Source organism: Antechinus flavipes, chromosome 1, assembly GCF_016432865.1.
Source record: "Antechinus flavipes isolate AdamAnt ecotype Samford, QLD, Australia chromosome 1, AdamAnt_v2, whole genome shotgun sequence".
Classification (NCBI taxonomy): Eukaryota; Metazoa; Chordata; class Mammalia; order Dasyuromorphia; family Dasyuridae; genus Antechinus; species Antechinus flavipes.
This window is the reverse complement of record NC_067398.1, coordinates 301008638-301034370: the sequence shown is the minus strand read 5'-3', so window position 1 is coordinate 301034370 and position 25733 is coordinate 301008638. Positions and strand designations below refer to the sequence as shown.

The window sequence follows — 25733 nt, the reverse complement described above, 5'->3', positions numbered from 1 at the left end:
GGATATGAACCCATATGGGTTCATGACCCACAGTTTAAGAAGCTTTGCCTTAAGGCATAGATTTTCTTGCTATCTGCAACAAAGGCAATAGCAGTTTTGTAAAAAAAAAAAAAAAAAAAAAATGTAACTAGGTTAGGCAAGTAGCTCATGGAGAACTCCATTTATTAGTTGCAAGACCAAAGGTTACATATTGTTGTTTTTTTAACAAAGAAGGTAACTATAGGGCAATCTTGCTTCCCGAAATTATTTTTCATAACACTTGTTTTTCTCATTTCTTCTTTAATGTCAGAGTTAATGTTTAATGTCAAAGCCATTCTTCAGGTATCTAATGTACCCAAAAATAAGATTAAGATCATGTTCCCAGTTACTGGGACAGGGCAAAACCTTGGATCCTGAGCCAAATTATGACTGCATCACATCTGCAGCTGGAGCAGGTCAGCTTTTACTCAGATCAACATTTTCTTAACATTTTTTGTGTTTTATGTATGACTCTGGTGATCTGATGAAGCTTATAGATGCCTTTTTTAATATAATGTTTTTAAATTCATAAAATAAAACATACGAGATTATAAAGAAAACCAAATAACTGGGGGAAAAAAAGATGTAATTTTTTCCCCATCCAAGTTCAGCAACCCATGGTCTTTATACAAAATTAAATAAAGAATCACTGCCATAAGGAAAAGGATCCGTGCCCACGGACTTTCTCTCTTCTTCATAACCAAGCTGCAGGTAAGCTTGTACACAGTCCCTTCTTGATGATACTTATTTGCAATAAATCACAGACAAAACACATGATTTATTGAGCTGCCAAATCCTTAACAGTCTCCTACTTTTCCTTGGACCTTTGCCTAATTGCTGAAACCCCTCAGCTTCTTTCTATCACATAATTGCTGCCTCTATTCATTGGTGTTTATGTTCCTTTGTGAGTCAACTAGCATTTATTAAATGCCTAGTACAGGAGTCAATTTTTTCCTCTTTTCTTCCCTCTGAATCTGCTCTATTTAGACACTTCTATTTCTCTCTCAGTTGACTTAGAAATTTTTATTTTTCTAAATATGAGTCATTTTTTGGCAATGCATTTGGAATCAGCTTTGCAATTATTTTTCTCTGGATTGCTTTGACCAGAATGTGTCTTATTTTTAATTTCTCCCTATGTTTTCTTCATCTGGTTAGACTGTTGTCCTAGACAGAGAATTAATATATGGGCATAATGTATACATTGAATGAACCATATATCTATCCAGCCCTGATTAGACAAAGATTGGCTCACCTTGGCTCCCTCAAAGGCCTCAGCATGATCAGCAGCTAACTTTATAGTAAGTTGTTAAAGATTTTGGATTTCTTAAGACTGAAAGAAAAAGGGATAGAAGTAACTTCCAGCTACATTATCCAATCTTAGAATAAGTTTTTATTTCCCTTACAAAAATAATGAAGTAGGTTATAATCTGAGATGATAAATTTCCAGTTATTGTTGTTATAAGTATTATTTTGCTCATTTTCAGATGAAGAAACTGAAGCATTTTAAGAAAGTTATGATTTGCCCAAGATCACATGTTGATAAGTATCATAAACAGTATTAGCTTGCAGTTGTGATTTCAAACACAAACATTCTTTCTCAGGCAGCTAGGTGATATAATGGAATTATAGGCAGGAAATATATATAGAACTCCAGATTTATAGGCAGGAAAATCTGAATTCAAATGTGGTCTCAGATAAATTATCACTATCTCAGTTTACTTTTATGTAAAATGGGGATAATAATCACACCTCCCTCCTCTTGTGAGGATCAAATGATGTTATCTTTGTAAAACATTTTGCAAATCTCAAAGAGCTATCTAGATGCTAGCTAGTATTATCTTTTCTTTTTTTAAAATTATAGCTTTTTATTTACAAAAAATAAGCATTTCAACATTGACCCTTGCAAAACCTTCTGTTCCAACTTTTCCCCTCCTTCCCCCCATCCCCTCCCTTAGATGGCAGGTAGTCTAATACGTGTTAAATATGTTAAAGTATATATTAAATACAATGTATGTTTACATATTTATAGTTATCTTGCTGCACAAGAAAAAACGGATCTATAAAAAAGATTTAAAAAACCTGAGAAGGAAAACAAAAATGCAAGCAAACAATAACAGAAAGAGTAGAAATGCTACGCTGTGGTCCACACTCATTTCCCAGTGTTCTCTCTCTGGATATAGCTGATTCCCTGCATCACCGAACAACTGGAACTGGCCTGGATCATCCCATTGCTGAAGAGAGCCATGTACATCAGAATCAATCATCATATAGTTGTTGTTAAAGTGTACAACGATCTCCTGGTTCTGCTCACGCCACCCAACATCAGTTCATGCAGGTCTCTTGAAGCCCCTCTGAAATCATCCTGTTGGCCATTTCTCACAGAACAACAATATTCCATAATATTCATACACCACAATTTATTCAATCATTCTCCAGACCATGGGCATTCATTCAATACCCAGTTTCCAGCCACTACAAAAAAGGCTGCCACAAACATTTTTGCACATACGGGTCTCTTTCCCTTCTTTAAGATCGCTTTGGGATAAGCCCAGTAGTAACACTGCTGGATCAAAGGGTATGCACAGTTTGATAACTTTTTGAGCATAATTCCAGATTGCTCTCCATAATTGTTGGATCTGTTCACAATTACACCAACAATGTGCCAGTGTCCCAGTTTTCCCACATCCCCTCCATCATCATTATCTTTTCCAGGCATCTTAGCCAATCTGACGGGTGTGTAGTAGTATCTCAGAGTTGTCTTAATTTGCATTTCTCTGATCAATAATGATGTGGGACACCTTTTTATATGACTAGAAATATTTTCAATTTCTTCATCTGAAAATTGTCTGTTCATATCCTTTGACCATTTATCAATTGGAGAATGGCTTGATTTCTTATAAATTTGAGTCAATTCTTTATATATTTTGGAAATCAGAACTTTTGACTGTAAAAATGTTTCCCCAGTTTACTGTTTCCCTTCTAATCTTGTCTGTATTAGTTTTGTTTGTACAAAAACTTTTTAATTTAATATAATCAAAATTTTCTCTTTTGTGATCAATAATGATCTCTAGTTTTTCTTTGGTCATAAATTCCTTCCTCTTGCACAGGTCTGAGAGGTAAACAATCCTATGTTCTTTTAATTTGTTTATAATCTCATTCTTTATGCCTAGAGCATGAACCCATTTTGACCTTATCTTGGTATACAGTGTTAAGTGTGGGTTAATGCCTAGTTTTTTCCATACTAGTTTCTAATTTTCCTAGCAGTTTTTGTCAAATAGTGAATTCATATCCCAAAACCTGGGATCTTTGGATTTGTCAAACACTAGATTGCTATAGTTATTGATTATTTTGTCCTGTGAATCTAACTTATTCCACTGATCAACTAGTTTATTAGCCAATACCAAATGGGTTTTGGTAACCGCTGCTTTATAATATAGTTTTAGATTTGGTACAGCTAGGACACTTGCATTTGAGTTTTTCATTAATTCCCTTGAAACTCTTGACTGCTAGTTACTATTGGGCTTATATCCCAAAGAGATATTAAGAAAGGGAAAGGAACCTGTATGGGCAAAAATGTTTGTGGCAGCCCTGTTTGTAGTGGCTAGAAGCTGGAAAATGAATGGATGCCCATCAATTGGAGAATGGCTGGGTAAATTGTGGTATATGAATGTTATGGAATATTATTGTTCTGTAAGAAATTACCAGCAGGATCAATACAGAGAGGCTTGGAGAGACTTACATGAACTGATGCTAAGTGAAATGAGCAGAACCAGGAGATCATTATACACTTCAACAACGATACTGTATGAGGATGTATTCTGATGGAAGTGGATTTCTTTGACAAAGAGACCTAACTCCTTTTCAATTGATAAATGATGGACAGAAGCAGCTACACCCAGAGAAAGAACACTGGGAAATGAATGCGAACTATTTGCATTTTTTTTCTTTCCAGGTTATTTTTACCTTTCTGAATCTGATTTTTCTTGTGTAACAAGAGAACTGTACAAATATTTATACATATTTTTATTATAGTTTTTTATTTACAAGATATATGCATGGGTAATTTTTCAGCATTGACAATTACAAAACCTTTTGTTCCAATTTTTCCTCTTCTTTCCCCCATTCCCCTCCTCCGGAAGGCAGGTTGACCAATACATGTTAAATATGTTAAAGTATATGTTAAATACAATATATGTATACATGTCCATACAATTATTTTGCTATACAAAAAGAATCAGACTTTGAAATAGTGTACAACTAACCTGTGAAGGAAATAAAAAATGCAGGTGGACAAAAATAGAGGAATTGGGAATTCTATGTAGTGGTTCATACTCATTTCCCAGAGTTCTTTTTTTGGGTATAGTTGGTTCAATTCATTACTGCTCTATTAGAACTGATTGGTTCATCTCATTGCTGGAGATGGCCATGTCCATCAGAATTGATCAACATATAGCATTGTTGTTGAAGTATATAATGATCTCCTGGTCCTACTCATTTTATTCAACATCAGTTCATATAAGTCTCTCCAGGCCTTTCTGAAATCATTCTGTTGGTCATTTCTTATAGACCCATAACATTCATATACCACAATTTATTCAGTCATTCTCCAATTGATGGGTATCCACTCAGTTTCCAGTTTCTGGTCACTACAAAGAGGGCTGCCACAAACATTCTTGCTAGGTATACATATATTGTATTTAAGACATATTTTAACATGTATGAGGCTGCCTGCCATCTAGGGGAGAGGGTGGAGGAAAGGAAGGGAAAAGTTGGAACATAAGTGATTGTAAGGAACAATGTTGAAAAATTACCCATGCATATGTTCTGTCAATAAAAAGCTATAATATAAATAAGAAATTCTTGACTATTAGTATTATTTTCAATGAATAAATCTTTTTAATTATTCCTAATGAAAAGACCAGAATTAAGCAGACAATTTGAAAAGAAATGCAAGTGTCAAAAGGCCCATAGAAGGTATGGGCCTAATTAATTGGAAGGGAATATGTGGGAATGGATTGTTTACAATGAGAGGAAGAGAAACAAATGCCTTCTGTGATTCCTAATGATTTTAAAGGGCCATAAATAAATATGATAGAAGACCTGGGGGTAATTTTGTTCTTTTCTGATGATCTTAGGAAAAAATAGAAATGGAAGAGAGAGGGGTGTATACTGGGATGAAAAGGAGATAGAAAAGGTGACTCACTTTCATATAATAGTGGTACATGACATGAAATATATTCATACAATGAGGAAAGGGTGAGTATAAGATCATTCCATAAATCCCAATTTCATCTGTAATGAATAAAGGAAATTTATTCATGCATCTCTGAATAGGGTATATATATTATATATATAGGGTATATCTAGGATATATATATACATATATATATATATGGTATATATATTAATTAACCAATATACATTAAACTCAAAAGGGAAATGTAGAGGAAAAAAGAAAGAGGAAAAGGAAAATTTAAAAGAAAGAGAGAAGTTTAAGGAAATAATCACAAGCAAAAAAATTCCAACACTGGGGCAGAGTGTGAAGGAAAGATTAAAAAGAAAGGAAAAAAGCAAAACTGTAATGGGGGAAAGAGTAGAGCTCCCCGAGGAGAAGCAAAGCTTGAACAGACCATTTACTTTATAGATCAAAAGTATTAGGCACTTTTTATTTATAAAGGTGAAAGGGAGATAGAATAAAAAAAAACACATAACTGATAATCATAACTCTGAATATAAATGGGAAGAACTCATCCATAAAAAAAGAGAATAGCAGGATGGATTAGAAATCAAAATCTAATAATGGATTGTTTATAAGAAAATGCACCTAAAGCATAAATATTCATATAGACTTGAAATGAAAGGCTGAAGCAAAATCTCTTATGATTCGGATAAATTTTTAAAAACCAACAATGGTTGGATTCATGATGCAGATAATGTTGAAAACCTTGTCAAAAATGCAGAAAAACAAAACTAGTAAACACATCATTGACTAATCACAGAATATAATATAATACAATATAAATATAATAAATTAATAAATATCCTTTGAATTATGCCCTAATAATAATAGGAGACCAACTAATTATAAGGAATTAATGGGTCAGAGAATAAATCATAGAAATGGAAAATATTATTAAATAAAGTGACAACCTTGGGATAATATATCAAAATTTATGTGGCAAAACTAAAGCAGTTCTTAGAAAAAATTTTATATCTTTAAATGTTTTTATCAATAAAATATATGCAATAGACATATAAAAAGTCATGCTATAAAAAGATTAGAAGAGAAAAAGATCACATATCTTTCAAAACTGTTATTAGTTTTCTTAATTGAATAAGATAGTAAAAGCCTTGTTTGAATAAAATTAAGAATAAAAAAGAAATAAGTAAGAAAAGAAAGAGTAAGAAAACATTTGCTTCAATATCACTGATAAGTCTGATATTCAAAATATATTAGAATATGATGCAAATATATAATATAGGGAGACACTTCTCAATAGAAAAATGGTAAAAAAAAAGACTATGTATGAGGACTGGCCTATCTCTAGGCCCTAGGTGACAGACACATAGGTCTACCTATATTTTAGGAATTTCCTCTGTACCCAATGAAAGATTTAGCCAGCTTCATTTAGGCAAAATATAAAAAGCTGTCATAATCAGTTTAGCAAACTTCATCTAGGCCAGGTATGTCAGGGAAGCCATGATACCATTATGGTTATTAAAGAAAGTCAGGTGAGGGTACTTACTAATGATTGATCCAAAAGTTTTCCTCCCACTAAGTCCCTACAAATCAGCTTAGCAACAGAAATTCAATACAAAGACAGATATCTAAACTCCTAAGGTCTTGATTGATATATGACTCAAAAAGTCATTGGTTGTTGTCTTTCTGTATCCTATAAAGATGGCTAGTCTTATAGAGATAACAGATTTCCTTGATATAAAACAGAACAGTGATTTACAGGAAGACTAAATTTATGAACTTAACTCAGAGACAAAAATATATGACTTAATTACATAAAGTGTCAGCAGATACAGAAAGAAATCAATCACAAAATAAAATTAATAGAAAAATCAACTTAATTTTTTTCAGTTTCTCAATGGACACTCATTTTGTTTCCAATTATTAGGAATTGGAAGTAATTCTACTATGAGAATTACATTATACAAAAAGACACACACCTGCATAACTATGACTAATAAGCTACTTGACTTGTGATCCTTGAAGGCTTATGACCTTTTTGGTTCCTTATCTACTCAATATTCACGATTAGAACAAATGTTTTTTAAGCAAACTAATAATGACCATATTAAAATAATAACATTAATAGTAAGACAAATGAAAATTCATGTCTTTGAGATTTCACCATGCAGACTGGCGAACACGGAAGCAAAGGTAGTCAATTGGGTTGTGGGAAAGCAAGCATATAAATATGCTTGCTATGGAGCTATGAAGTAGACAAACCATTCTGGATATCAATTCAGGTTTGTACAAATAAACTCTTTGGCATAGTGATCTTACTATTAGGCAAAGACCACAAAACAGAAACAACAGTTGAATATATACCAGGAAACTCATAGTAGAATTACTTCCAATTCCTAAGAATTGGAAACAAAATGAGTGTCCATTGAGAAACTGAAAAAAATTAAGTTGATTTTTCTATTAATTTTATTTTGTGATTGATTTCTTTCTGTATCTGCTGACACTTTATGTAATTAAGTCATATATTTTTGTCTCTGAGTTAAGTTCATAAATTTAGTCTTCCTGTAAATCACTGTTCTGTTTTATATCAAGGAAATCTGTTATCTCTATAAGACTAGCCATCTTTATAGGATACAGAAAGACAACAACCAATCAGCAATTCAGTGAGACAATAAGAAACTCTCATGTTCTCCACTATTAGAAGCTAGATGATTTGATCCTATGTGCTGCCTATATTTGGCTCTGTTTTTTACTTCCCTAAACTCTAAGTCTTGTAAACTCCATGAGTGACCTTTTTTGCTTACTGAAGAGTTGAAGATCTGATTTGTGGCAAACTGTGTGTCTTTGCTGATAAACTGTTGTGTCAGAATTTATTCCAATTCTATTAGCTTATAGTAAATTATAGTATAACATATGAAGAATTCTGAAAATCATGAAAATATTTGTATGAATTGTTGCAGAATGAAATAAGAATATAACACACACAATTGTGACAATGTATAATTGTCCCTTCCACATTGCAACTTTCTCCAATGAGAACTTTGAGATAGTTTTGTGGAAGCCACAGACAACACACAAAGGTCAGCAGATGACACAGAAATAGTTGAGAAACTCAGAAATGCATTATATATATGTAGTATTGTGTAGTATCAATATATTTTATCTTTTTATACCATACACACAATATCTTTTTTTTAAGTTAAAATATAATCAAATTCTTAACCTGAATTTTACAATAGCTTACTGTAAATACCTCATAAAAGAAAGAATTCAGACTTCTCTGGTACAAAGGGAGGACCAAAAAACTTTACATGGATTTTCCAGATCATAGAAGTACCACAACCCTACCCACTGTGATGTGGAAGAAATAACTATAAATGAAAAAAGTCACAAAAAGGGAGTTGGATTTTAAGTATTAAGGGGAAACAAAGAAGTCTTGAATAGATAATGAAATATATTTCTGGGTTCCGGGGGCAGAGCCAAGATGGTGGAGAAGGCACACATGACTTTCTAAGCTCCTCTCATTCCCCTCATAACCAACTATTTAATTCAACCTCAAATACAGCTCTTCACTGCTTAAATTCATGAAGATTAGAAGCACTACAACTTACTAGCTGAAGTCATTGTGGAAGATCGCCAGGAAAGGTTTGTCCTGAGGGGCCAGGAACAGACTAGCACAGGCAGCAAGAGACTAGCGTCCTGAGCAGACCAGGGGTGGGGCGATCTCTGTGGCTAGAGAAATTATGACTCTGGGCTATAGGCTAACTTCTCTGCCTTGACTACAAAGCAGTAAACTGGCAGAGAAATTAAAGCCTAAAACAGAGGGGACTCTAAAAAACGCCAAAACCTAATGAGATCTGGCTGTAATCACCCAAACCTGGAATTGACTCAGGCAGACTGTAACATAGCCCTGCAGCCATAGCCTGCAGTTTGGGGCTTTTGCAGGGGCAGTTGCAAATCTGCACAACAGGGGGGAACAGCCTGGGCAGCTCTAATCAGCACAGTGAGGGGCTTGGCTTGGGGCAATAGAATTTCCCCAGCAGACTGTGCTTCCCGGGCAGACACTTCCGGTCCCTGCAAATCTATTCACTGCTCAACTGCTAATACCCACAGCCCCAAGGCAGGCTTTGGCTTGGGATAGTGAAACTCTCACTGCTCAGCATCTAGCCCTAGGGCAGACATTATCTCACACAGAGGGGGGTTCTTTGCAGGGCACTTTCCTAGCTCAGCCCTGCAGGCCTGAGTTACTCCCGGGTGGGGAACTCTTTACCTGAGCACTCCAGTACATTGCTGCTTTTTGTAGCTGGCTGGCAGGACAGCTACCCATCCATACACCTTTCACTGCTCTGCAGAGGAAGCTGGTAACCTCCTGGCTCTGAAGGCAGACCCTAAAGGCTTCAACAAAATGAGTAAAAAAATCAAAAGGACGGCTGATAGTTTCTATATAGAAAGAGAACAGCTTTTCAAGCCTGAAGAAACTAATAGCAGACAGTCTCCAGACAATTGTTGGTCCCCAATACAAAAGGCTCTTCTAGAAGAGACTATTAAAAACCTTAAAAGAGAACTAGCAGAAAAATGAGGAAAGGAAAGAGAAGATATGCAAGAGAGTACAGAAAAGGCATATAACTCACTAAAAGAAAAATTTGATAAAGTGGAAAAAGAAAACAACTTCTTGAAATGTGAATTGGAAAAGGTAAAAAACTCTCAAGAAGTGCAGGGAAACAGAATTTGTGAATTGGAAAAAGAAAAGAACTCACTAAAAAAAAAAATTAGTGAAATGGAAAAAAATTCGATAGCGCAAAACAATTGGACATATACAAAAAGAAGTAAAAAAAAAAAGCTAATGAAGAAAATAACTCACTAAAAATCAGACTGAACAAATAGAAATGACTGATTCATTGAGACATCAAAAATCAGTCAAGCAAAACCAAAAAAAAAAAAAAAAAAAGAAAGATTGGAAAAAAATGTCAAATATTTACTTGGAAAAACAACAGACTTGGAAAATAGATCTAGGAGAGATAACCTGAGCATCATTGGACTACCCAAAAATTATGATGAAAAAAGAGACTAGATACTATTTTACAGGGAATCATCAAAGAGAACTGACCAGAAGTAATAGAACTGGAAGGTAAAATAGGCATTGAAAGAATTCATCGAACACCTTCTGAAAAAGACCCTAAAATAAAGACTCCGAGGAATATTGTGGCCAAACTTCAGAATTTTCAGACTAAAGAAAAAATTTTACAAGCAGCCAGGAAAAAAGAGTTCAAATACCAAGGTGCCACAATAAGGGTCACACAAGATCTGGCTGCCTCAACATTAAGGGATTGAAGGGCCTGGAATCAGATATTCTGAAAGGCAAAAAAACTTGGAATGCAGCCAAGAATAAACTACCCAGCTAAGCTGAGTATTTTTTCCCATGGAAGAAGATGGACACTTAATGAAATAGAGGAATTCCATTTGTTTCTAAGGAAAAAAACCAGACTTAAACAAAAAAATTTGATCTCCAACAACAGGACTCAAGAGAAGTAGAAAAAGGTAAAAGGAACTCTTGAGAACTGTATTTCTATTGTGGATATACATAAAAAGAATATGTATAATTTGATTTTAATGATATAACATAAAAAAGTGAAGTAGAAATGGAAAGGGGATAGTGTCAGAAAAAGAGAAAAGGGAATATAAAAAGAGGGAAACTACATGCGATGATGAAGCAAAGGAAACCTATCATATCTGAGGGAACTTAGAGAGGGGGAGGAACATTGTGTGAATCCTACTCTCATCAGAATTGGCTCAAAGAGGAAATAATTGACATATTTGTTTTACAGAAAATCTTCTCTTATTTCATCAAAAATTAGGAGAAGAAAAGGGAAAGGAAAAAGAGTAATAAGGGAAGGGTTCAAGAAAGGGAAAGGGATTCAAAGGGAGGAGGGAAGGATACTAAAGAGGGAGAGCTGCATGACGCAAGTAGGACCAATAAGTTTAATACTAGGGAAGAAGGGAAGGAGGGCAAGAAAAAGAAAAGTATAATCTGGGGATATTAGGATGGCAAGAAATACAGAATTAGTAATTTTAACCATAAATGTGAATGGGATGAACTCTCCCATAAAGAGGAGGCAGATAGCAGACTGGATCAAAAGTCAAAACCCTACAATATGTTGTTTACAGAAAACACATTTAAAACAAGGAGATATATACAGAGTAAAGGTAAAAGTCTGGAGCAGAATCTATTATAGTCAAAAAAAGCAGGGGTAGCCCTCCTTATCTCAGATCAAGCAAAAGCAAAAATTGATCTAATTAAAAGAGCTAAGGAAGGAAACTATATCTTGCTAAAGGGTACTATAGACAATGAAGCAATATCAGTATTAAACATATATGCACCAAGTGGTATAGCATCTAACTTCCTAAAGGAGAAGGTAAGAGAATTGTGAGAAAAAATAGACAGCAAAACTATAATGTGGGAGATCTTAATCTTGCACTCTCAGATTTAGAGAAATCAAATCACAAAATAAATGAGAAAGAAATTAAAGAGGTAAATAGAATATTAGAAAAATTAGGTGTGATAGATCTCTGGAAAAAACTGAATGGTGACAGAAAGGAGTATACTTGCTTCTCAGCAGTTCATGGAACCTACACAAAAATTGACCATATATTAGGACATAAAGACCTCAAAATTAAATGCAGGAAGGCAGAAATAGTAAATGCTTTCTTTTCAGATCACAATGCAATAAAAACTACATTTAACAAAAAGTTAGGTGTAAATAGACCAGAAAGTAATTGGAAACTAAATAATCTCATCTTAAAGAATGATTGGGTGAAGCAGCAAATTATAGACACAATTAATAATTTCACTCAAGATAATGACAATGGTGAGACATCATGCCAAAATTTATGGGATGCAGCCAAAGCGGTAATAAGGGGAAATTTTATATCCTTAGAGGCTTCTTGAATAAAATAGAGAAAGAGAAGATCAATGAATTGGGTCTGCAACTTGAAAAACTAGAAAAAGACCAAATTAAAAACCCCCAATCAATTAGTAAACTTGAAATTCTAAAATTAAAAGGAGAAATTAATAATATAGAAAGTAAAAAAGCTATTGAACTAATAAATAAAACTAAGAGTTGGTTTTATGAAAAAACCAATAAAATTGATAAACCTTTGGTAAATCTGATTAGAAAAAGGAGAGAGAAAAATCAAATTAGTAGTCTTAAAAATGAAAAGGGAGAACTTTCCACTAATGAAAAGGAAATTAAAGAAATAATAAGGTGTTACTTTGCCCAACTTTATGCCAATAAATTTGATAACCTAAGCGAAATGGATGACTACCTCCAAAAATATAGGCTTCCCAGATTATCAGAGGAGGAAGTAAATTGCTTAAATAGTTCCATTTCAGAAAAAGAAATAGAACAAGCTACTAATCAACTCCCTAAAAAAAAAAAAAAATCCCCAGGACCAGATGGATTTACATGTGATTTCTACCAAACATTCAAAGAACAATTAGCACCAATGCTTTATAAACTATTTGAAAAAACAGGGAATGAAGGGGTCCTACCAAATTCCTTTTATGATACAGACATAGTACTGATACCTAAATCAAGTAGGTTGAAAACAGAGAAAGAAAATTATAGACAAATCTCCCTAATGAATATTGATGTTAAAATCTTAAATAAGATATTAGCAAAAAAGACTACAGAAAATCATCCCCAGGATAATACACCACGATCAAGCAGGATTTATACCAGGAATGCAGGGCTGGTTCAATATTAGGAAAACTATCAGTATAATTGGCCATGTTAATAATCAAATTAACAAAAACCATATGATCATCTCAATAGATGCAGAAAAAGCATTTGATAAAATCCAACATCCATTCCTATTAAAAACTCTTGAGAGTATAGGAATAAATGGACTTTTCCTTAAAATAATCAGTAGCATCTATTTAAAACCAGCAGTAAGCATCATATGTAACAGGGACAAAGTGTAACCATTCCCAATAAGATCAGGAGTGAAACAAAGTTGCCCACTATCACATTTACTATTTAATATTGTATTAGAAATGCTAGCTTTGGCAATAAGAGTTGAGAAAGAGATTAAAGGAATAAGAATAGGCAATGAGGAAACCAAATTATCACTCTTGGCTGATGATATGATGGTATATTTAGAGAAGCCCAGAGATTCTACTAAAAAGTTATTAGAAACAATCCACACCTTTAGCAAAGTTGCAGGATACAAAATAAACCCACATAAGTCATCAGCATACTTATATATCACTAACAAAACCCAACAGTTAGAGTTCCAAAGAGAAATTCCATTTAAAGTAACTACTGATTGTATAAAATATTTAGGAATCTATCTGCCAAGGGAGAATCAGGAACTATGTGAGCAAAACTATAAAACACTTTCCACACAAATTAAGTCTGATCTAACCAACTGGAAAAATATTAAATGCTCTTGGATTGGGAGAGCAAATATAATAAAGATGACAATACTACCTAAACTAATCTATTTATTTAGTGCTATACCAATCAGACTCCCAAAAAAACTATTTTGATGACCTAGAAAAAATAACAACAAAGTTCATATGGAAAAACAATAGGTCAAGAATTTCAAGGGAATTAATGAAAAAAAAATCAAATGAAGGTAGCCTACCTGTACCAGATCTAAAATTATATTATAAAGAGCAGTTACTAAAACCATCTGGTATTGGCTAAGAAATAGACTCATTGATCAATGAAATAGGTTAGGTTCAAAGGATAAAACAGCCAATAACTTTAATAATCTAGTATTTGATAAACCCAAAGACCCCAGTTTTGGGGATAAGAATGCATTATTTGACAAAAATTGCTGGGAAAATTGGAAATTAGTATGGCAGAAACTAGGCATTGACCCACACATAACACCATGCATCAAGATAAGGTCAAAATGGGTTCATGACCTAGGCATAAAGAATGAGATTATAAATAAATTGGAAGAGCATAGAATAGTTTACCTCTCAGACCTGTGGAAGAGGAAGGAATTTATGACCAAAGAAGAACTAGAGATCACTATTGACCACAAAATAGAAAATTTTGATTATATCAAATTGAAAAGTTTTTGTAGAAACAAAACTAATGCAGACAAAATTTGAAGGGAAACAATAAACTGGGAAAACATTTTTATAGTCAAAGGTTCTGATAAAAGCCTCCTTTCCAATATATATAGAGATTTGACTGTAATTTATAAGAAATCAAGCCATTCTCCAATTGATAAATGGTCAAAGGATATGAACAGACAATTCTCAGATGAAGAAATTAAAACTATTTATAGCCATATGAAAATATGCTCCAAATCATTATTAATCAGAGAAATGCAAATTAAGACAACTCTGATATACCACTACATACCTGTCAGATTGGCTAGAATGACAGGGAAAAATAATGTGGAATGTTGGAGGGGATGTGGGAAAACAGGGACACTGATACATTGTTGGTGGAATTTTGAACACATCCAGCCATTCTGGAGAGCAATTTGGAACTATGCTCAAAAAGTTATCAAACTGTGCATACCCTTTCATCCAACAGTGTTTCTACTGGGCTTATATCCCAAAGAGATACTAAAGAAGGGAAAGGGACCTGTATGTTCCAAAATGTTTGTGGCAGCCCTGTTTGTAGTGGCTAGAAGCTGGAAAATGAATGGATGCCCATCAATTGGAGAATGAATGTTACGGAATATTATTGTTCTGTAAGAAGTGACCAGCAGGATGAATACAGAGAGGACTGGTAAGACTTACACGAACTGACGCTAAGTGAAATGAGCAGAACCAGGAGATCATTATATATCTCAACAACGATACTGTATGAGGATGTATTCTGATGGAAGTGGATCTTTTTGATAAAGAAAGCTAATTCAATTTCAATTGATCAAGGATGGAGAGAAGCAGCTACACCCAAAGAAAGAACACTGGGAAATGAATATAAACTGCTTGCATTTTTGTTTTTCTTCCCAGGTTATTTATACCTTCTGAATCCAATTCTCCCTGTGCAACAAGAGAACTGTTCAGTTTTGCACATATATATTGTATCTAGGATATATTGTAACCTATTTAACATGTATAGGACTGCTTGCCATCTGGGGGAGGGGGTGGAGGAAGGGAGGGGAAAAATCAGAACAGAAGTGAGTGCAAGGGATAATGTTGTAAAAAAAAATTACCCTGGCATGGGTTCTATCAATAAAAAGTTATTTAAAAATTTAAAAAAAAGAAATATATTTCTGCTGTCATGGTAAAGAAAGAGAAGATTAATAAGACAGAAATATCTATTATATATTCATATATAGAGAAAGAAATGTAATCACTATATTGAGGTTTTTATTTTAAATTTTATTGGGTCACACAGGAGGAAAGGGCAAGCTAGTTGATCTAGTGGATTAATCTAAGAGTAAGAACAAATTGAATTTGAATCCAACCTCAGGCACTTAACTAAGTGAGCCTGTATAAGTCAGTTTACCTCTTATGGCTTCAGCTTCCTCATTTCTAAAATAATGGTCATAATAGCATTTATTTCCTAGGGTTGTTAGAATGATCAAATTAGATAATACTTGTACTTTGAAAACCTTAAAAGTATTATATAAACACTAGTTATTATGAACATGGTGGGTTGACTTTTATGTAAAGACAAAGACATCAATAAAACATTTTTCAATAGTATTTTATTTTTCCAAATACATGTAAAGATAGTTTTTAACATTTCATTTTCATACAACTTTGTTTTCTAAACACTAATACATTGTTGGTGGAATTGTGGACTGATCCAACCATTCTGGAGAGCAATTTGGATATGCCCAAAAAGTTATCAAATTGTGATCTCTTTAATTCAGCAGTTTTTCTTTTTCTTTTTTTTTAAATATAGCTTTTTATTTACAAGATATATGCATGGGTAATTTTTCAGCATTGACAGTTGCAAAATCTTTTATTCCAATTTTTCCCCTCATTCCCCCACCCCCTTTCCCAGATGGCAGGTTGACCAATACATGTTATATATATTAAAGTATAAGTTAAGTACAATATATGTATACATGTTCATATAGTTATTTTACTGTACAAAAAGAATCAGACTTTGAAATAGGGTACAATCAGCTTGTGAAGGAAATCAAAAATGCAGGCAGACAAAAATAAAGGGATTGGGAATTCATAGTAGTTCATAGTCATCTCCCAGAGTTCTTTCCCTGGGTGTAGCTGATTCAGTTCATTACTGCTCTATTGTAATTGATTTGGTTCATCTCATTGCTGAAGATGGCCACGTCCATCAGAATTGATCATCATTTAGTATTGTTGTTGAAGTACATAATGATCTCCTGCCCCTGCTCATTTCACTCAGCATGAGTTCGTGTAAGTCTCTCCAGGCCTTTCTGAAATCATTCTGTTGGTCCTTTCTTACCAAACGATAATATTTCATAATATTCATATATCACAATTTATTCAGCCATTCTCCAATTGATGGGCATCCACTCAGTTTCCAGTTTCTGGCCACTACAAAGAGGGCTGCCACAAACATTCTTACTCATACAGGTCCCTTCCCCTTCTTTAGTATCTCTTTGAGATATAAGCCCAGAAGTAACGCTGTTGGATCAAAGGGTATGCCCAGTTTGATAACTCCAAATTGCTCCAAAATGAAGATTTTTATAGTGACTGAAACTTCTTTGGGGAACCTGAGGGAAGAAAACTGGTAAAGAGAACATATAAATAATACTTTTCCTCTCATCAATGTTGGAATCTTTACAAATTGTTAAGTCATTAGAGTTGATAGAGACAATAATTATCTAATTTAGCATGGTAATTTAATCATAGTATGATTGATCTGATCCTACAAGGGGATATTATGGGTCAGAAGAAACAAGGTACTAAGTGGAACTGAGAAACAATGCTTGTGTTCACACCTTTACTCATTGGAGTTCACATGTTTGTGAGATTTCAGGGTTTAGTATGAGATATCCGAGTTCACACCTCCCTTGAAGCTCTCGGGGCCAGAGAGCACTCTGGAAGAAACCCATAATCCCACTCTCTCAGAAGAGATTATATATAAGAAACAGACAGAGGCTCTCTGGAGGAGTTCAGCTGAATTGGAGGCTGAAGAAAGAGAGGCAGAAGCAAAGGACAAAGCTGCAAGAGCTCTTGGAACCAAGCAGAGAGAGAGGCCTCTAAGAAAAACTAACCGGGCTATATTGGAGACAGTAAAAGATCTGAACTTTTAGCACCTGGCTGCATTTGGGTGATTATTACTTATTAACTGAAACTAAGGCTACCTCCAGAAAACCTCCCTGAGAAACCTGCTCCCAGAGAGAACCATTATATTATTTTAAAAAAGAAAAACACCACACATCGTCTAGAAGGTTGTCTATGCAATGTCAAAATCTTGAAATTTGGCTATATTTGGCAGATTTTTTCGCTTTTCAGTTGGATGTTTACCATCCTGTCTTCATACTGAATATCTTTGCCTTGGACCCAGATAAACAGCATCAGGCTAGTAAAAATGAACTTAAATTGCCTCACCAAATTTTTTAAGCTTTTTTGGTGACACATTTTCCTTCTTTCTGTTCTCTTGCAATAAGACAATGGATCATATCTTTAGCCAACATTATACTCTCAGACATCTATGCCAGAAGTTTCATTAATGTCTGCCCCAAAGCAGTACACACCAATTGTAATCCATTTTTTGACTCTCTGGAGGCCATAGCAATTTTAATGACTCCTCCTATTTCTGATAAATTGAATTATGCCCCTCCTAATCTCTGGTTCAGGTCTGCACACTGGAGGATTAAGAATTTGGGTATGGGGCTGGAAGTCTAGAAGGGAGAGGATAGAAGGAGCTATAATATTAAAATATCGGTACATAGCTCCAGAGGAACTATCAGGAAAAGAAAATATGCTTTTGGGGGGGGGGGGAGAGGGTGTTGCAAAAACACAAGTTTCATCATGAATCCCAATTTTTGATTCTGGAAGTGTGCCTTTAGAAGGAGCGTATACAAGCCAATATACTACAGGGGCCTCATTCAGCAGAATACCAAAAGAAACAAGGATGGGGATGTTCAGACTCTCATCACCTCTCAACTCAACTACTACCACAGCATCCTAATTAGATTCCCAGCTTCTATTCCCTCCTTACCTAACTGCCAAAATAATCTTTCTAAAGCACAAATCTGATTATTATGTTACTCTCTTGCCAGAGACCCCTCAGTGGCTCCAAATTACCTCTATAACAAGAATTCTTTTTTTTCATAATTATAACTTTTTATTGACAGAACCCATGCCTGGGTAATTTTTTACAACATTATCCCTTGCACTCACTTCTGTTCTGATTTTTCCCCTCCCTCCTTCCACCCCCTCCCCTAGATGGCAAGCAGTCCTATACATGTTAAATATGTAACAGTTTATCCTAGATACAATATGTGTGTGCAGAACCAAACAGTTCTCTTGTTGCACAGGAAGAATTGGATTCAGAAGGTAAAAATAACCCGGGAAGAAAAACAAAAATGCAAACAGTTTACATTCATTTCCCAGTGTTCTTTCTTTGGGTGCAGCTGCTTCTGTCCATCATTTTTCAATTGAAACTGAGTTAGATCTCTTTATGACAAAGATTCTTAACCTTTTTTGTGGCATAGATATAAGAGTGTACTAGAGCTACCTAGTACCTGCCAGTATGAAATCTAAATTTAATTTACATTGATTATTCAATTAATCATTAGACTCCATCTTGTTATTGTTCCCCATTTTGTGAGCTATCTTCTTATATTAATCTGTATTACTGTAAAAACTTTGTTGATATAATTCTGAGAATAGTTCCTCATTTAGAGTTCCCTATTCCTGTCAGAATCGTTACTTCTGTTTCAGAGAAATTTACATAAGTTATCCTAAGATGTTGCTATAAAATATTCCACTAATCAAAAAATTTTGTAATATCTCTGCTGATTAGTGAAAAGAGATAATTGTTGCTTAAGATTATATAAACAGACTAATTCCTTAATTTCTAATTCTCATTTCCCTCCTTTAATAATGCCCATGACTTTGTAATTTTCATTCCTCTTTTATGTTTTCCATTATTGATTATAATCATACTTTATTAACTTCCAAATGGCATTCCTGACTTATAAGGAGCCTTGGATCCTATTTGTTGGTAATTGCTAGCTAGACTTTGTTTCCTGTCTTTATCAATTTCATTCACAAAACCAACTTGAGCCCATTGTTAAATTTTCAGGGTAAACATTGGAGTTTGCCATCAGTACTGTTGTAAATTCTTCCTGAGTCCAATAAACTATTTAGCATACATAGAGATAGGATTATGGAAGCTTGTTCATTCAGATGGAGATACATTCCACCAGCAAATGGAAGGACACATATATTCTTTACAATTTGTCTAGTAATATGTGGAGGGTTGCTAGGTGACATAAAAATAACAAACAATTCCTCTATCTTTGCCAAGTAAACTTAAAGCAGAGTCACAAAGCGGTAGATATGTCTGAAAAATGACTAAAAAGAACAATATATTATTTGTACATTATATGAGATGAAGAAAGGGAAAAAATAGCTACTTCTTACAGTGCAACTAGTTAAAGAAAAGAAAACAAAAAGGATATTTCTTAATGAGAATGTATATAACTAATTACAGGAGACAGAGGAAGAATTCATCTTTGTTAGTATAGCCTGTTGAACTAAATCAAAGGGTACCATATATTATTTAGGATTGTTAACTGACCATTCATAAAAAAAATCCAATTTTTAACCCCTAAAAGGGGTTAGTTCAGGCCTTAAACTAAGGCCTTTTTTGAAAGGCCTTAGTTTACTATTTTGTTGATTGATTAGATTCAAGAAGCTGTTTGTATTGCAAATTAAGCTTAAAAGTGTGGATGCATTCAATTTGTTCCTCCAGAAAACTCTTGTTGTTAACTTGTCTATTAGCACATTCCTGTACTACTCTAGAAACCATTGGTTTAGGTCAGCAGAAGTGCCATAGAAAACTCAGGGAATAAGGTTGTTGTTAGATTGGAGGACTCCTGTCTGTGGGCTAATAATAACAGGTAATTGTATAGCCTTGTAAGATTTGAAAAGTGTTTTTCATCCATTACTTCATTTGAGTCATACAACAGTCCTGGTCCAACACTAGTGAAATTCCTAGTTCAGCCTCTAATCCTATCTTGTTCATATAACTTGTTGCAAGGATTTCTTTTTTCGCTTTATAAGTAATATTTTAAAAAATTATTATTGCTTTAAAATATGGTCTGAGGCTTATTAGCCCTGCTTCTCTTACTTCTGTTTCTGTGTTTGACTCTCTCAAGCCTTAACAATTCTTCCTTCCATTTTCTTCTTTTATGCTGCTGCTTTAAGTCATTTTCCTCTTCCCAGTTCTTCCTTGACATAGCATTATAGAATTAACACTGAAAGGAAACTTAGAAGATATCTAATAACATCTAATAATATCTAATAATAATCTAATTTCCTCTTTTAATGGAGAAGAAAATCAGGCCTAGGAAGATTAAGTGACTTGTCTCTCATTGTGCAGAAAGCAAATGTCAAAGGTAGGATTCAAACTCGGGTCTTCTAATTTCAGAGCCAGGATGCTTTCCACTATGTCACAGGGACTCACAATCTCCGTTTCCAGAGTGGAGTCCCTGCCTGAAAGAATACTGGGTCTCAGAGTTTGTCCAGTGAACACAAACTGTCATCTCATACCTATAATCAGCCGAAGTCTTAGTAAAGATTATTAGTTAAAGTCAGAGGAAAACCAGCTCTAGTTCATTTTTTCTTCTTGATCTAATTGTTCTCTTCTTGATGGCATTTGGGGTTTTCTTGGCAAGATACTGGAGTATCTTCTTTCTCCAGATCATTTTACAGATGAGGAAAACAGAGTTAAGTGACTTGCTCAGGATCACAGAGCTAGTACTAGTGCCAGATTTGAGCTCAGGTTTCCTGGTTCTGAGCTTGGTGCTTTTGTCCATTGTGCCACTTAACTGCCCTCACTAAGACTCTATTCATTAATCACAATATTTCTAAAGGAAAACCTGATTATTAGCAAAGAAGGTTTATCTGCTATCTTCCAACCTGGAAAGATCTGACCATCCTTATCTACTTTAGTAGCCTTCCAGTCCTAGAGGGTCACCATATTGGTGCCAGACTTAATGCAGATTATTTTACTGCAGCTCCAAACTCCCAATTTCAAGGGATCCACCAGACTCAGCCTCAGCCTCAGGCTCCACAGTAACAAAGTTGATAGACCAGACTGCCTCTCTTTGAAATATAAATAAAAGAAAAGAGAAGTCCTGGTGATACCCCAATTCATCTGGGTCAGATGCTTTTGAAAGACCATATCCTCTTTTCAAAAGCCACATCCTCTTTCTAAAGATCAGATCCTCTTTTCCCAGAAAAGGGAACTGAAAGAATATACTGACCATTTTTTTTTTTAGTTTTTTTTTTCCTTTCTTTCTACCTTTGCTTTGGAGCTATGGAGGGTTAAGGAGAGGAAGGAAGATACTCCTTCCCAACTCTAGGAATCATTTATGGGTCTCTTGGGGCAAAAAACCCTTGGAGTTCCATGTATTCATCTATCTTGTCTTAAAAAGTAGAAAGGGACAAATGAAAAAGGAGATTCAATAATCCTCTGAAGAAAACAACTTCTTAAAGAGTACAATTGGTTAAATGGAAAAGGAATTTACAAAAGCTAATTGAGGAAAACAATTCTTTAAAAGTTAGAATTGAACAAATGGAAGTTAATGACTCTATAAGGCATCAAGAATTAATCAAATAAATTTAAAAGAATAAAAAACTAGAAGAAAATGTAAAATACCTCATTGGAAAAAACAACAGACCTGGAAAATAGATCTAGGACAGATAATGTCAGAATCATTGGACTACCTGAATACCATTAATAAATGGAAGACCTAGACAGCTTCTTTCAAGAAATTATCAAGAAAACACTGGAGAGATAGGAAAGGGTGAAAAAAGAGAAAAAATAGGATGGAGGGAAATATATAGTTAGCGATCATGACATAGTGAATCTGAATGGGATGAATTCTTCCATAAAACATAAAACATAAAAAAGAGTAGACCAAAAATCAGAATCTAACAATGTTGTTGACAGAAAGAGACACTTAAAGCAGAGAGACACTCACAGAAGAAAGATAAGGGACTGAACAGAATCTATTATGTTTCAACTAAAGTAAAAAGAATGCAGGGGTGGCAATCTTGATCTCAAAGAAAAAGCAAAAATAGAAGGAGTTAAAAGAGATAAGGAAAGAAATTACAACTTGCTATAAAAGGTACCAAGTAATATCAACACTCAATATATACCCACCAAGTGGTATAGCATCCAAATTCTCAAAGAAGAGGTTGAGTGAATTATAGATTCATGACGAAAGAGAGAGAGAGAGAGAAAGAGAGAGAGAGAGAGAGAGAGAGAGAGAGATTATAAAATGTAAAATAGACAATTCTGATTATTTTAAATTAAAAATCTTTTGCACAAAAAATCAATTAAACCAAGATTAGAAAAAAAAAGCAGAAAGTTGGGGAACAATCTTTACAGCAAATGTTTCTGATAAAAGTCTCATTTCTCAAATATATAAAGAACAGAGTCACATTCATAAGAATACAAGCCATTGCCCAGTTGAGAAATGGTAAAAGAACATGCACAGTTTTTTAGATGAAGAAATCAACATTATCTATATGCATATGTTATAGGCATCATCTGCTAGTGGCTGCTGGGGATCTAATTCTGACCAGCAGACTAGATCCCTTCATGTGAGAGGAGGACAAGGGACTGAGAGGCAGTTGCATTCTCTGACCTCTCTCCTCTTCCCTCTTCCCTCCAATTTATTTCATTTCCAATTCACAAGCAACATCTAAGTCAGTAAAGACTGATTTGCAAGTCTTTCAGGGTTGTTATGATTCATAGCTGTCGGGGCTTTTGGAGAATTGACCTGCCCCTTCACACTTAGGTATGGTCCTTAACAATTCCCTGTTTTTTGTTTTATGGGAACACGATTATTTTTCCCCCAATAGCATGGTCAGTAAGTTTGTCCAATACTGTGAAGTGGCTGTTATCTGACTCCACAAGCTGAGGAATACAAACAGCACTATCAAAGTCTTTTCCATTCTATTCCTCTAGAAGGTTGCATCTCACCTACAGCAGGTGTTGAATCTTGTGAGATGTCATGGAGGCAAACTTTCTGACCGAGAAGAGGACTATTCGTTTTTCGTAGATCTCCATAAGTCCCTGGCTCAGCCCTCTTACAGGGTCTCTTCTTTTCCTTCCCCACAGGTTACTGAAAGAACTCTCCTGGGAAAATCCTACTCACAAACAGCTCTCAAGCACTGCTGCTTCTTTGTTTCTAGTGTCCCTGTTCAGGCACCATTTGTTATGGGCACCATCTGCTAGTGACTGCTGAGGATCTAATTCTGATGAGCAGAATAGATCCCTTCGTGTGAAAGGATGATAACAATACAAGGAAACTGAGAGACGGTTGCATTCTCTCACCTCTCTCCTCTTCCCTCTGCCTCTAGTTTATTTCATTCCCAATTCACAAGCAGCATCTGAGTCATTAAAGGCAGATTTGCAATTCCTTCAGAGGTGTTATGATTCACAGCTGTGGGAACTTTTGGGGAACTGCCCTGCCCCTTCACACTTAGACATGGTCCTTAACATGCATATGAAGAAATGCTCTAAATCACTTTTAATTAGAAAAAATTAAAATTAAAATCACTCTGAGTTACTTCCTCACACTTACTAGATTGAATAATATGACAAAAAAAGGAAAATAATAATGTTGGAGATGAAATGAGGAAATTGGGACACTAAGGCACTGTTGGTGGAGTTATATACTGATTCAACCATTTTAGAGAGCAATCAAACTGTTCATATCCTTTAATCCAGCAATAACACCACTAGATCTATACAAAGTCAAAATGAAAGCCAGTCCTACCCTTGAGGTTTTTGGTGATGGGGATGATATTCTAACCTTTATTTTCAAGTACAATAGGCTATTTTTTTCTTATAAGATACAGAAATCATCCTCAAGACTTAATATTGACTCAAAGGAATAATATCACTTAGCAAAGTCAATTTCTAATGGGATAAGACCATATGTAGAGCAAAATATATATGTTTTAAGTGGAAGGTAACCTCAGAAAGAAGAGAATGAGGTTGGACCTGCTGTCCTGAAAACTCAGGCCATTGGCATGACATCACTTGAATTTGTTCAAATGACTTTTGAAAAGTTATATCAGCCTAACAATGTTGTTTTAGGATCACATTCACTCAAATCTCTGAGTGGAGCCCAAAGAAATGTGATTTAGGATGGTGTCCTACGGTTATCCAAACATAAACATCCAACCTCAAAGACATTTGTCTGAATCTTCAATATCTGTGGTTCTCATTGACCTTGTGCTTTGTAGAAATCAGAAAAATGTGAGCACGAATTGCCTTTAAAAAAAATGAGCACTATTTCCAATTCATTCTTTTCTTTCTCAATGAAGTGGATCAAGACTGAATAATGGAAGTCATTTCATTCAATCTATTTTATTCAGCCATGTGCAAAGGATGAACTTAAAAGCCAGTGTAGAAAAGGGAAACTGGAAGGCAGTGCTGAGCTATTTGCAACCTCTAAAATCCTGCCTCCTTACTAGTCAGGAGCCTACAGAAATCTTGAGGGGAAGACATTAATTTGTATGTATCTCAAAAATGAGAGAAGTAGTGTGACATAGTGGATACAGGGCCAGCTGTCAAAGTCACAGAAAGACCAGGGTTCAAGTCTTGCCTCTAACACATGCTAGCAATTTCATCATAGGTTATTCATTTAACTTCTCAGTGTTCTAAGAATCTTTATTTTTCCATCTGGGATTTAGTGGCCCAGGTATGTCAGTGAAGGAAAATTTTCACACTGGAAGTTCCACACACCACTTTAATCAGGAAGTCCAAAAAAGGACAATATTAATACTCAATATTTGTAGAGTGTTTTTACTGCTTACTAATTTTTTTCTCCCAACAACTATGCATGATAGACTGTGTAAATATTTTATCCCCATATTGTTTTTCTTGTTCAGTCATTTCAGTGCTGTCTGACTTTCTGTGACCCCATTTAAAGTTTTCTTGGTAAAAATACTGAAGGGATTTGCCATTTCCTTCTCCAGCTTATTTTACAGAGAAGGAAACTGAGGCAAATAGGGTTAAATGACTTGCCAACAGTCACACAGCTAGTAAATGTTTAAGGCTAAATTTAAACTTAAGTTTGCTTAACTCTAGTCCCAGTACTGCTTCACCTAGCAAAGTGAAGTGCTTGTTCAAGACACAATAGCTAATAAATGGAAAAAATGGGACTTTAACCCAAGATTTCTGAATCAGGGACACTTAAGTGTTCTTTTCACAACCATCTCTTAAATCTCTATTGGTTTTTTCCCCCAATAATCAACTATTTATTTTTTTCTCTCTCTCATTTCTTCTGTCTCAAAAAAAAAATCATGTGATAAATATGAATAGTTGAGAAAAACAAATTCTCATAT

General features: G+C 34.7%; 1 long non-coding RNA gene across 1 annotated transcript; it reads left to right on the top strand.

Annotated features, from left to right (window-relative positions):
- Positions 1-462: 462 nt before the first annotated feature.
- Positions 463-23797, top strand: LOC127539342 (uncharacterized). The gene is made up of 2 exons (XR_007947908.1): positions 463-729; positions 23497-23797. It is a non-coding gene; the product is annotated as an uncharacterized LOC127539342 (long non-coding RNA).
- Positions 23798-25733: the final 1936 nt, after the last annotated feature.